We start from the raw sequence: 11,645 nt of genomic DNA on the forward strand, positions 1-11,645 counted from the left end.
TCTAAAGGTTCCTTCCAACCCCTACCATTCTATGACTATAATGTGCTGAGATGTTCCTGTTGCAGTTAAAACATGAGGCCTTAGATTCATAAGATAAACTAGTTTGCATATTCAGCTGTTGGAACTGGAAGCAAACTAATTAGAAGAAATGATCATTCAACTTATATTAGTGTTCCTGATGGAATAGAGGCATGATTGTCTCTTTTGTTAAAGAGAATAAAATTATGGATTCTACAGACCCTCAGTTATCTGTATACTTTATTTATCAAACAAACACACAGCATATTTTTATGATAACTATATACTAAAGGTGTGTAAGCAGGAAGAAAGACTCTACTGAGTAGTTTCTAAATAGAGATTAAGTTGTAGAGGATTTGCATGTCATTAATATTCCATAAACAAAAAGCAACATTTTAAGGAGTGTCTGCCTTGCCTAAATACTAAGTGCCCTGCAACTGTGGTCAGATGTTTGAAAATACATTTTCACTTTTTGTCTTTTTATCCCTCTAATTATTTATATGTGCCTCTTAGTTTGTCTCTCAAAAAAAGGAAAATTATTAGCAGTGCTATAATTAAGGAATGTGACAGTTATTCCCCTTGGAACTGTCATCATTCCGATTCTTGATCTGGTCTTCAAACTACAGACAAAATATTTGTTATGTAAAATTCAAGCTGTTTATTTTGGTTTCTTGTGGTATATAGGTCATATATGACTATTTCATTCCTCCCTACCTGACCAGATTAGTGTTAGGTTAATTATATGATCAGACACTTAAAGTTTTTGAATTCTAAAGTAAGTCAACACCATAGAAGCAAATGTTGAGTGCATCAGTGTCTGAAGCTTCAGAAATTATTTCACCCATGGACATTACCCAAACATTTTAATTAAAAGTTTTCAGACTTAAAATAAGGGTTCCAGGATGAAATTATGTGTTAGAGAAGAGGCCAAACAGTGTAATGCACTAATTCTTTCTCGTGTTGGAAATGGTTTTACACTGAACACCTTTTCTTGCTCCTCATGTGTCCTGGGTTTAGTTAGGATAGAGTTAACTCTCCCCAGCCGCCGCCAGAGGGCGTGGCCAGGCTAGTCAATCCCATATGACATCGCGCTAAGGATACAAGGGCAGTGGTCGGGCTGTAGTGGCGCTGCGGCTGGTGTGGTAACTGCGGCTGAGCGTCGGGCTGAGTGCGGTGAGCAGTTAACACTGGGTATTGCTCGTTTTTCTGTGTCCTTTGGCCGTCGTTGTAACTGCCTGCTCTCTGTGTTGCTCTACTAAATTGTCCTTATCTCAACCCAGAAAGTTCTAGAACTCTCTTGATTCTCCTCTTCATCCTGTGGAGTTGGGGAGGAGTGAGTAACTGGGTGGTTTGGTTATTGTTCAGTTAGGGCTAAACTACCACATCATGCTAGGTGATAAACTACATGTTTTACTTTTCCAATGATAGGAAGCAAAAAATAATATTGTCATCAGGAACCTCATGACACATTTTTGGTCATCTGTTCCAGGGAAGGAAGGGGACATGGGTGATCCTTTGTATAACTTGCTGCAGGAAGTGTAGAAGATTATTAGAGAGCTAGGTTTCCTGCTTTTGCTGCAAGGATAGGAGAGACAACAGAAACTGATCTTTTGATTTTTGAATTGTTCTATGAAGCTGGTATGTTGCCCGAGGTAATCCAGTCGATTAATGATAAACAATGTTTGAAAGTCACATGTAAAGTGAAATATCAGTCTTAGCAAGAACTAATGAAGCAAGACTCAAAGAATCATACTTCAAATTAGTTTATGTCTCTGAACATGCTTTATATGCCATGCCAGGACAGCATTGCTGAAACTTATGTAAAAGAAATCTGTGAAAGTGGCTGATTAAGAAACCACAAAATGAATCTTTAAATGTCTTGCAGCTTACATTTTATACTGGAAGCAAAAAGAAACACCCACTTGATCTCCCCTAAGAATTTTATTATCTGCCCACTAGCATGGGCTTTACAGAATATACAGTCAATTTGGTGGCTAAGAATCATTAGAAAAGTGCAAAGTTTTAAAACATATAGAGTGATTTAGCTCCCAAAGGAATCCATGCAAAGAGTTGTGTAATTATATCTACTTTAATTCATTTTACAAATTATGTGTATTCCAGTTAGAAGGTCTAAAAAACTTGCAGTCCTGAACCATTCATAGTCTAAAGCTAATGGAGTTCCAAAGTTGAAAGGAAAAGGCTGTTTAAGAAAATGAAATCCAGCAGTTTTTTTGTGAAGTGCATGGACCACAATGCTAACAAGCAGCAAGGGCTGGGAGCTGAGGGCAACCCTTTGGCTGGCAGGGAAAAGACCTTCACCAGCAAGGGCCTGGTCCCAGCAACCTCAGGGAAGGAACAAGATGAGCTGAGAAGAAGGGGAGAGTGCTGCTAGGGACTGACAGTCTTTAGCCCAGGGCATCAGGTTCATATATGAGGCTAGGTCAAGGTAGAACAAATCCTTTCTCTATCAGTGAATGAAATTTAACTCAAGGTATGAGGTTGAAGCAGAGACTGGAACGCACTGTGGTCAGACTTTGTTGTTGTCTTTGCTTGCGACAGTGGATATAGAGATGGAGACAATGCTGTTCAGTATCAAAGGCTACTTTATCCTATGAAAAGATGTGTTTGGTATGTAAGGGTCTTGAGTTTGACTTACTCTCTTGTCACTTTGACCATTTGAATTATTAATTTACCCAGAGAATATAATTTGGTCATTAAGGGATATAGATTTGATAAATCTTATAGTCTGTGAGCTGTAACATGAGTTCTTACTAATGGCAATTTCCAGTTGATGCATTGTACCACTGCTGGAATGGATTTAAACTGGCTGCAACTGTTGAAGGACTACTAGAATTTTCCTTTCTGCAATTTTTTTTTTTTTTTTTTTTTTTTGCTAAGAAATATTCTGCTTGCTAGCTGGTCATGCATGGGACAGATTGGGAGTTGGCAGCTGTTCTCCTGGGTCGTCATTGATGTGCAGAAAGCATTTAGCAGCTGTGAGAAGAAAAAAAGCCTCATGACAGACTCTGCTGTTCGTATTTTTCTTTCCATTCTTCTGAAAATGACACTTCAACCTAATGAGTATGCTGGTGATTTGGTAAAAAAATAGCATCTATTGTTTTCCTGAGGATAATCTCTTCAAGCCAGTCCTGTTTCTGCAGGCTTTCTGTTGTCTTTATGCTCCAAATATAGGTGGTTTTAGACAAGATGTCTTATGACTGGTGTTATAATAGGATGTATCTTATTTTTAAAGGCAACAACTGTTGTCTTAACTGTATAAAAGTCTATGACAAATCTTTGGGTTCAGTTTTATATGACAAAATGACAAAATTTGCAGATTATGGGGCAATACTAGAAAGTCAAACTTCCCACCTTTGCTTTAGTAGCTCTAAATCCGTGAGCATTTAGCACATCTTCGCTCTGTGCAGGGCTCAGCTTGGTTTCTTCCTTCTGTCATCTGTTGAAATAATTTGCATTTTGAGACTACAGTAAACTTTCCATAAGTGCCATAATTACTTCTGGCTGCTGCCTTTCCAACTCTGTGAATTCACTGTTCAGCATTTGTAGCACTAAACTTCCACATACTCATATTTCCATCCTAATTTTCACCTAGCCAAAATACCAGACCCTAATTCAACTTAATTTATCTGTATGCTCTATTAAACTTGTGCTTACACTTGCTTTTAGCGTAATAGGTTCAGTGACTTTCAGCTCCTGTAGCTGCACAAGACTATAGCACTGCACACACTAGAGGATATTGGAAATGAAAAATTAAAAGGTTAGGTAGCCTGGGAAGAAAGATTTCCACTGTAACTCTCTAATCCAGGGCTAAGCTTCCACCTTTGAGTGTAAAGACAAGTTAAACTGAGATCTATTAACATATAATGTGAAAGTATCCTGAATGTTCATATACAATTTGGACAAAAATGATTTTCCACCTTTGTTTCTGATTCATTCTAACAGCACTACTTGTTATGTGATTGAAAATGGTAGTCCCCAGATCAGAAGTTTTATTTCCGAGTCTTGTCTCAATACAGTATCCAGTTCTGGTACTTACATGTGTGGAGGGCCCATGGAAAAGATCACTGAAAATAATTTAGGGAAGGGAAATTATTCTGGGAAACATATTCAGGCTGGCAGAGACAGTTCAGCGGCCATTTTGATTACCTGGGTTAGATATTCAGCTATAGAAAGGAAAATCTAGACCCAGCACTGGAAAAATGAAGCTACATAAAGTCAACCTTGAAACGAGAAGCAGTTTTCTGGCAGTAGGTAAATTAAAAGTTTACTGAACAAGATTTCAGGCTTAAAATCATTCCTTGCCTTGAAACAGGAAGAGATTTTTAATATATTAGTAACATCAAGTAATGAGGGAAATGTTTTGTCATGTATTTGAACAAATTCTTGTGAAGAAAAGAAGTATGGACCTGTTAATCCTTTCTGGCCCTAGAAACCATGAACACATTGAATTTGAAATGGAAGAGTGGAATCACCTTCTCTGGAAGTTTTCAAAACTCAGCTGGGTGCGTTTCTGTGTGACCTGATCTAGGTGGACCTGCTTTGGCAGGGCGGTTGGACTATACAATCTCTAGAGGTCCTTTCCAACCCCTACCATTCTATCACAGAATAATCAGCAAGACTGAGCAGAGGAGGAACAGAGCCTCCCTTGACCTGCTATCCACACTCTTGATGCATCCCAGGACCCCGTTGGCCTTCTTGGCCTCGAGGGCACATTACTGGCTCGTGGTTAGTTTATTATCAACCAGGACTCCCAGGTCCCTCTCAGAAGAGCTGCTTTCCAGCAGATCACCCCCAGCCTGTACTTGTGCATAAGGTTGTTCCTCCCAAGGTGCAGGACTTTGCATTTACCCTTGTTTCACTTGCTTTCTATGATTCTGTGATTCTGTAATTTTCCCCTCGATGGGCCATGGCAATGGCTGATGAGATAGGAGGTGACTTGGAGAAGCCCAGAACGGACTGCTTCTCCCTCAGCACAATTATCAATGCTATGAGCTTTTTAAGATGGCTCTGGCTAGCCTTTCTGATTTCTCCCCAAGAGAGCAACAAGCTTTTCTCTCCCACATTTTTTATAAGAAAAGTATTCTGTTGTTAGTGTTGGGTTTTTTTATTTTTATATTCTGTGAAGCAAGGAATATGGATCAGATGGTAAGAGTTCAATGCTACTTCAAAATTTATCTGTTCTGTGTAGACGGTACACAAATTGTAGTTCAATTAAATAATCAAAAGTCTTAGAAATTAATGCTGGGGGGTTCAGTACTGGTGCATATGGGTAAAATGACCTCTGAAATCCCCCAGTCACTTGGTGATGCTTTCTAAGTGGCTGTGATGGAATAGACTTTTCTGGTCTTGGTGTGTGGGGAAAAAAAAGACTTGTTTCAATCTGAAGGTGCACTTTGTTTAATTTACATTTTAAAGGCTTACTTGTTGATTATACTATGCTTTTGAAGCAGCATGGAAAATGGAGTTTGTAACAGTGAGCAACTGATTGACAACGTGATATCATTCTGCCATTCACACATCACTTAAAGGATTCCAAGCTTCAAAATCACTTTAAGATGTGAAGTTTTAGAAATTGATTTTGTCATGTTTTATACTAAAGAGAAGAAAAACACTGCTTTTTAACAAGCATCTTTAATATGCCCAGATGGTTTTATCTGTATTCTTTCTCATGACTTGCACACAGCAGTTGTGGAAGGATAAGACGGGCAAGGGGAAGAAAAGATAAAAAGCTTATAGCAATTAAGGTTGGACAGGATGAGAGCTGGATTAGATTTTTAGCAACTATTGCTGCAGAGATAACAACGGAATTTATGTTTAGCTTGAAACACATGCAATCAAACTGGAAAACCAAATAGTTGGGAAAAGTGACGGAAAAGGAGTAATTTGTATGAGAAAGTGTAGCCATGTCTCTTTCTGTTTCAGATAAATATGACGAAATTACCAATGATGGTATGTCAACATTGGAGTAATTTATAATATATATTTAAAGCAGAATTAAGTAGCAAAACATAGTATTTTCTTTTTATAGAACTATATAAGGTGATACTTACAAGTAAGTAAATTCTATGATTACTGATTTTACTCTTATAAGGCAACCTATTTGGCCAAAATTTTCATAGTGTTTTATTCTGCTTCTCCTGAGGCATGTTGCCTTTTTGTTTGGATTTCAAGAGTTGTCTTAGACTCCAACTAAAATGAGGTCTTCCTTGCCTTAAGTGTTATACAAGTACGGTAAGAGACACTCCAGATGCAAAGAAATGATATTGAAAAGGCTGCAAATCTTTTTTTAAAAATATGGACATATTTTCTTTCTGCTAAAATAAAAATAAAGGTTTTTTTTTAAAAAATGCTTAGTAGATTAATTAAAAAAGATGCATTATTTCTTTTTGTACTAAAGATCATTCCATCTGTATTCCCTCTCCTTCCTTCATCTGTAACTCAGTTAAACACCCTTAGCTATATTTCCTGCAGATAGGTCCTTCTGAAAGAACAAAGGTGCTAAGAATCCTCTGAGAGACTTGGATATACCATATTTTAACTGGCCATTTTCCCATATGCTGTATAGTTCATGTTTGTAAGCAACCTTGCATTTTCTCTGAAGAAGTAATTGAAAAAGTGTAGACATTCCAGTCAGATGCATACTAACTGAATATCAAGGTCTCCACCTAGATTTTTATAGCTCCTTTAGCTTGCACTTCTCTGCTCCAGTTCTCTGTAAATAACTGAGATGAACAGTAACTCATCAGTTCAAGGAGAGGTAGAGGAATGTAGGAATGTACAAAAGGTTCACTTGTACAGAATGTTTAAATGTACAGGAAGCAGAAAAACATCCAAGCACTGATATTTCTGAAAGGATATGGATTTTTTTGTTTTACTCTGTCTGCTTTGAGACTTTGCCTTGTTACCAGAGCCCCTCTCCATCAGAAGCCATTTCTGACAATCATCTCTACAATCCGAAAGACATGGGAAGCTATGTAAAAACAGCCTCCATGAAGCCTTGAAAATGTCCAACAGCTTCCTGCTGAATCACAACAAGTTGGATTATCTGGCCCCCTGAGGCTGTGTATAAAGAAGAATACAAGTCAAGTTTGTAATATTTGACAAAAATATTGTTTTTCATACAGGAAGTGTCTGTGCAGATTTCTAAGTCTTGTTTGTGTATAAGATGAAGCAACTATAGACCAGCAGGAGTGTATGATTTACTTCTGACCGTTGCAATCCTGGAGATTGGTGCGTCTTTCTCATGCAACTCATTATCCATCTAGTTATAGAGTCTGGAAGGTTTTTGAGTAAAAGAACCGTGTAATTCCCAAAGGATTAATCTTCCAGGATACAATTAAATCACGTGGTACATAAAGTGGTACAGGAAAGCTAGGATCTCTTTGTTATTTGTTAAAGACTTGATGCAGCAGAAAGTAGAAGAGATGAACTATGGCCATAGATATCCTATGATCATTAAAATTTTGCCAGTTTTCATCACAGGTAGAAAAATTAACCATAATATTCTGGCAAATTCCAGTTTCAGTAGCTACAATGAATTTTTTTAAATTCCTTTTGCAATATCAGATGATTTTCACTCCTGTAGTAATCATGGCGTGACAGGTAATATTTTTGCAGCAGCCAAAATTGTCCTACATTAGCCTTCTGAGATTCAGTCCTTATCTTGTAAGGTGGACTTTGGAGAGTCTCCACTAGTAAAGAGTGACCCCCTGTGATCTCTAATACGAATTGGATAGAATCTAGTGATTCCATATGGAAAATTCTTCCTTGCAAAGATAATGCCTCAGACAAAACATATTTTCATATAGAGTTTAAGCCTTAAGTGAAGATAGTGCAAGGAAATCCAGAATATTTGTCATATGTTAACAATTTCAGATTATTTTATACAATAAAATATTTTGCAGATTCCCTCTGATAAAAATTGAGATAGGTTTGTTGAAGTGAATGTAGAGGTTTCAAAGTGTGAGAAAGAGTTCTTGAATGTTGATCCTTCATGCAGAGGAGTGACATATAGTAGTGTCTAGTTAAATTGGTGGAGATAAAAGCCCTTGGTTGAATCAATATAATTTGATCCAGGCTAATATGTAATGTGTTATAGACAAAATTTTCGATCTTTACACATTTACATGTGTTCTTTAGGTTCCTAGTGCAACACAAAATAAGGAAATGTGTATTTGACAAAATATGGCACATTTCTTCTCAAAATATGGCAAGATACATCTATTCTTCCCTCTCCATTTGGTGAGTTTTGTGAATTTTGTAAGCAACATGCTAGGCATCTAAATCTTCTCTCAGATTGAAGATCACATTTGCATTAGATTTTAATGATAATAATAATTGAATATATAACTCAAGGCCATTGAACAATAAATACGTGGCTACTTTTATCCATTGGCCCATAATGAATGTGCCTAATACTTAAGAAATTCCTAGGAAAAGGGTGAAAAACCAAGAAACTGTTCTGTTCGTTTGAAAGCATATATAAAGAACAAGAAAATCTGAAAAAAATAATCCAGGTTGCAAAAGTTACTCATAACCAGGTAGACACTGAAATTATACTGAACAAAGTCACGAGTCATGTTGCAACAAACACCTCACAGTCAGAGTCAGTGCACATATTTTTACAGTTATACATACTTGAAAATATGTCTATAACATTGTTTGAATACACCAAGGATTGTTGACTTAAAATTTTAACCAATTGACACCAAGTGTCTGCAGCAGTTATTACTATACCTGCTACCAGACCATTTTCCTTTTTTTTTAATAAGGAAATGCTAAACAAATCATATCATGATGTCAGTTGTCTGATGTCCTGTGTCAGTCTGTTGTATTTCTGTGATTTCTCATTGGCTCTCTCCAGACATTGTGGTTGTACGTTATGTTTGTAACGAGAGAATTTTTTTCATTAACAGATAAAAGGTCCAATTTATTTAATTCATTTTATCATTTTATGTTACTGTCAGAGTTTTGTCCTGTATATCTTAATTTCTTTGCGGTATCTGATGCGAGTTAAATTATTGTTATTATGTTGAGCAATGAAATCCTGGTTGGCAACTATCATCTTGGATGTAGAGCCAAGACTGATCAACAGTATTAATAGTTCAGTCTTAACTTTCTTTCTGTGCCCCAGGACCAACCTACCAGGACATTTGTTCTCAATTTACAATAGTCAAGGAACTATGCTCTGTGTGCTAACATGGCTCATTATCTGCGCATTGACATCATGGAAAACTTTTCTACTCTTGTAGATTATATTATTCACCAGAAGATACGACAAGTCCTTGATGAGAGTAACATCAATTATCCAGCTGGAGGAGAAATATTTGGAGAGTCTGTAGTCTTTGTTCATACCACAAAACAATACTATTCTTGGTCTTTTTCTTAGGCAACATAGTGCTGTATATTTGCTCAACTGCTACTGAGAAGAGAAATTTGGATATCTGCCACTTCCAAAACACCACCACCTTCAAGTTTCAAATATCTGCAGTTTTATCTTCCTGGAGTTTTCATCTCAGTAAATCAAACAAACACTAGCCCTGCTCTAAGCTTTTCAATCATAGGAACTGATTTCACATTAAAATGTATGAAAGCTGTGAACTAATCTTGTACTCCCCTTGGTTTCAAGTGTTAGGTTTGTATTGTTCTTAATAATCAAACATCCTCATTGACCTGGGAGAGTGTCTAAATTTTCAATTCAAGTTTGGAATTGAAATGTTGGTTTGCATAATATAAGATAGAAATAAAAGGATTTCCATGGTTTTTCTCAAAGGTTACTGTCTCTATGGACCAGTCAAAGTGGAAATATTGACTGTGAATTTCTTAACACTTCACTTAACATGTACTGATGTGCATTTGATTTAAAGGAATTGTATCTGAAGACAAGTACCTGAAACAGGATGCTTCAGAGAAAGTATGGAAGCATCTATATAAAAATATACGTTTTCTATTGAGAACAAGGAGTTTTTCAGTTTGATAAAACTGCAAGACAATAACAAAATGACCCAGAGTTACTATTCAGTTTCTAGGAAAAAACACAGATCAATCACAGGCTCTATCTGAAGCATAATCTCAAAATTGAGAACCATCAGTAGCACAGCATGATCTTTCATCTAGCAGTCTCTTACGTAGAGAGTGATTTTTCAGGTTTACTGCTAAATGGAAGTGTGCAAACTATGTAACATACATAATATTTGCATCTGTGTCTTCTCAAATACTTGTGATTTCAGTTTGCCTGCACAGTGCCTGACTTCCTGTCTGGTTTGTCATGTTTTATGGGGACATAGCCATAGACAGCCTTCAAGCACAAGTCTTCTCCATTCTTGTAAAAGGGGAAAAGTGCAGAATAAGAGATGTCTGCCTTAAGAAGGAAGGATGTGTAGAAATAGGGAAAAGAAATGGGAGTAGTTGAAGGATGTTGATAGAGCAGTGAATCTGGCTTTGAAGAGAGTTGGAACATAAGAAGATACATGAATCATATGATGAAAGTGAATTGTTTGAAACATAGGGCATCTCCAGTTTGGCAGAGTTGCATTATTTAAGCCTTCAGGAAAAAAAAAAAAACACAACAAACCAACATTAAGATTTTGGCATTTTACTTTCTTAAAAAAATTACGTGTCTTGCTTCAACTTACTATTCAGACTTATGAAACCTGCCAGTCTCTGGTCTCATGTAATAAGCAGCGATTTAACAAAAACAAAACAAAAAAATTTTTAATTTTTTTTTTTTTTTTTAATCAAAACCAAGGAGAGAAGGTTTCCAGGTTTGGATAAAAAATGTTCTTTCGTGTTCAAGATTTTCCAAGGAGGAAAGCAGACCTGCTGTCAGGTCAGCCTCAGACAAAGAAGCCCTGTTGTCTTTTACTGAGACCTGTCCTCCAGAGCTCCAGACGACTCTTGGTTTTAGTGCTTTCACTGCAAGATTTCTTGGAAGAGGCTTATTAAATTCAGAGACCACTGAAAGGAGGGTATCAGCTGTATCCTGAGGAATTGTCACTTCATATTGCACACTGTTGTTTTACTCCAACTGATGCATTATAGCCATTATTAGATTGCTGTAACAGTATAATCTCAGACAACCCCTTAAAGGCATGCCTTCGGTGCTAATTACGGTGGAGGCCTAGGTGTTTCCATTCTGTGGAAGGGAATGTCTGAATTTCTCTGAGTTTCTATGTGTTGGAAGGACACTTAAGCGTCTGGTGCAATCAATGGTCAAATATTTGTGAGGAAGAATGCTGTTTTTTTCTTTTTTTATATATTTTGGCCTATATGAGTCCTTCACACCTAGGGTTTGGTAAATTGCAGTTCTGGGCTCATACTGCTAATGAGACAGTATTACATGTCTGAACTTCTTTTTTTAAAGTTAAAAAATCAGAAAAATATTAATACTAGCTAGATATGCAGGACTGAAAATAAATTACGAAACCAAAATATGAATGAAAAATTATAATTTTTTTAAAAATTTTTCCTAATGTGTGCATTGAAAACTTACGCCAAGTCTCCAAAACTCTGTGATAACTAGGTATTGTAGATTGTCTTCATGGCTTCTGGCTTTAGCAAGGACTTTATCATTAGAGGGAATGGGACATAAGGTGGTGTTTGTATTA

At 36.8% G+C, this 11,645-nt stretch overlaps 1 protein-coding gene across 2 annotated transcripts in view; it reads left to right on the plus strand.

Moving 5' to 3' along the window:
* Positions 1-1,112: 1,112 nt before the first annotated feature.
* LOC133626363 (heat shock protein HSP 90-alpha A2-like) overlaps positions 1,113-11,645 on the plus strand; it is a 69,598-nt gene continuing 59,065 nt past the window's right edge. Inside the window, exon 1 of one of the 2 annotated variants that reach the window (XM_062004914.1) lies at positions 1,113-1,191. The gene's annotated coding sequence lies outside the window, so the exon portion shown is untranslated. Of the gene's footprint in view, positions 1,210-11,645 lie in introns of both variants that reach the window. The other variant, XM_062004915.1, reaches the window with a different exon arrangement.

Source organism: Colius striatus, chromosome 11, assembly GCF_028858725.1.
Source record: "Colius striatus isolate bColStr4 chromosome 11, bColStr4.1.hap1, whole genome shotgun sequence".
Classification (NCBI taxonomy): Eukaryota; Metazoa; Chordata; class Aves; order Coliiformes; family Coliidae; genus Colius; species Colius striatus.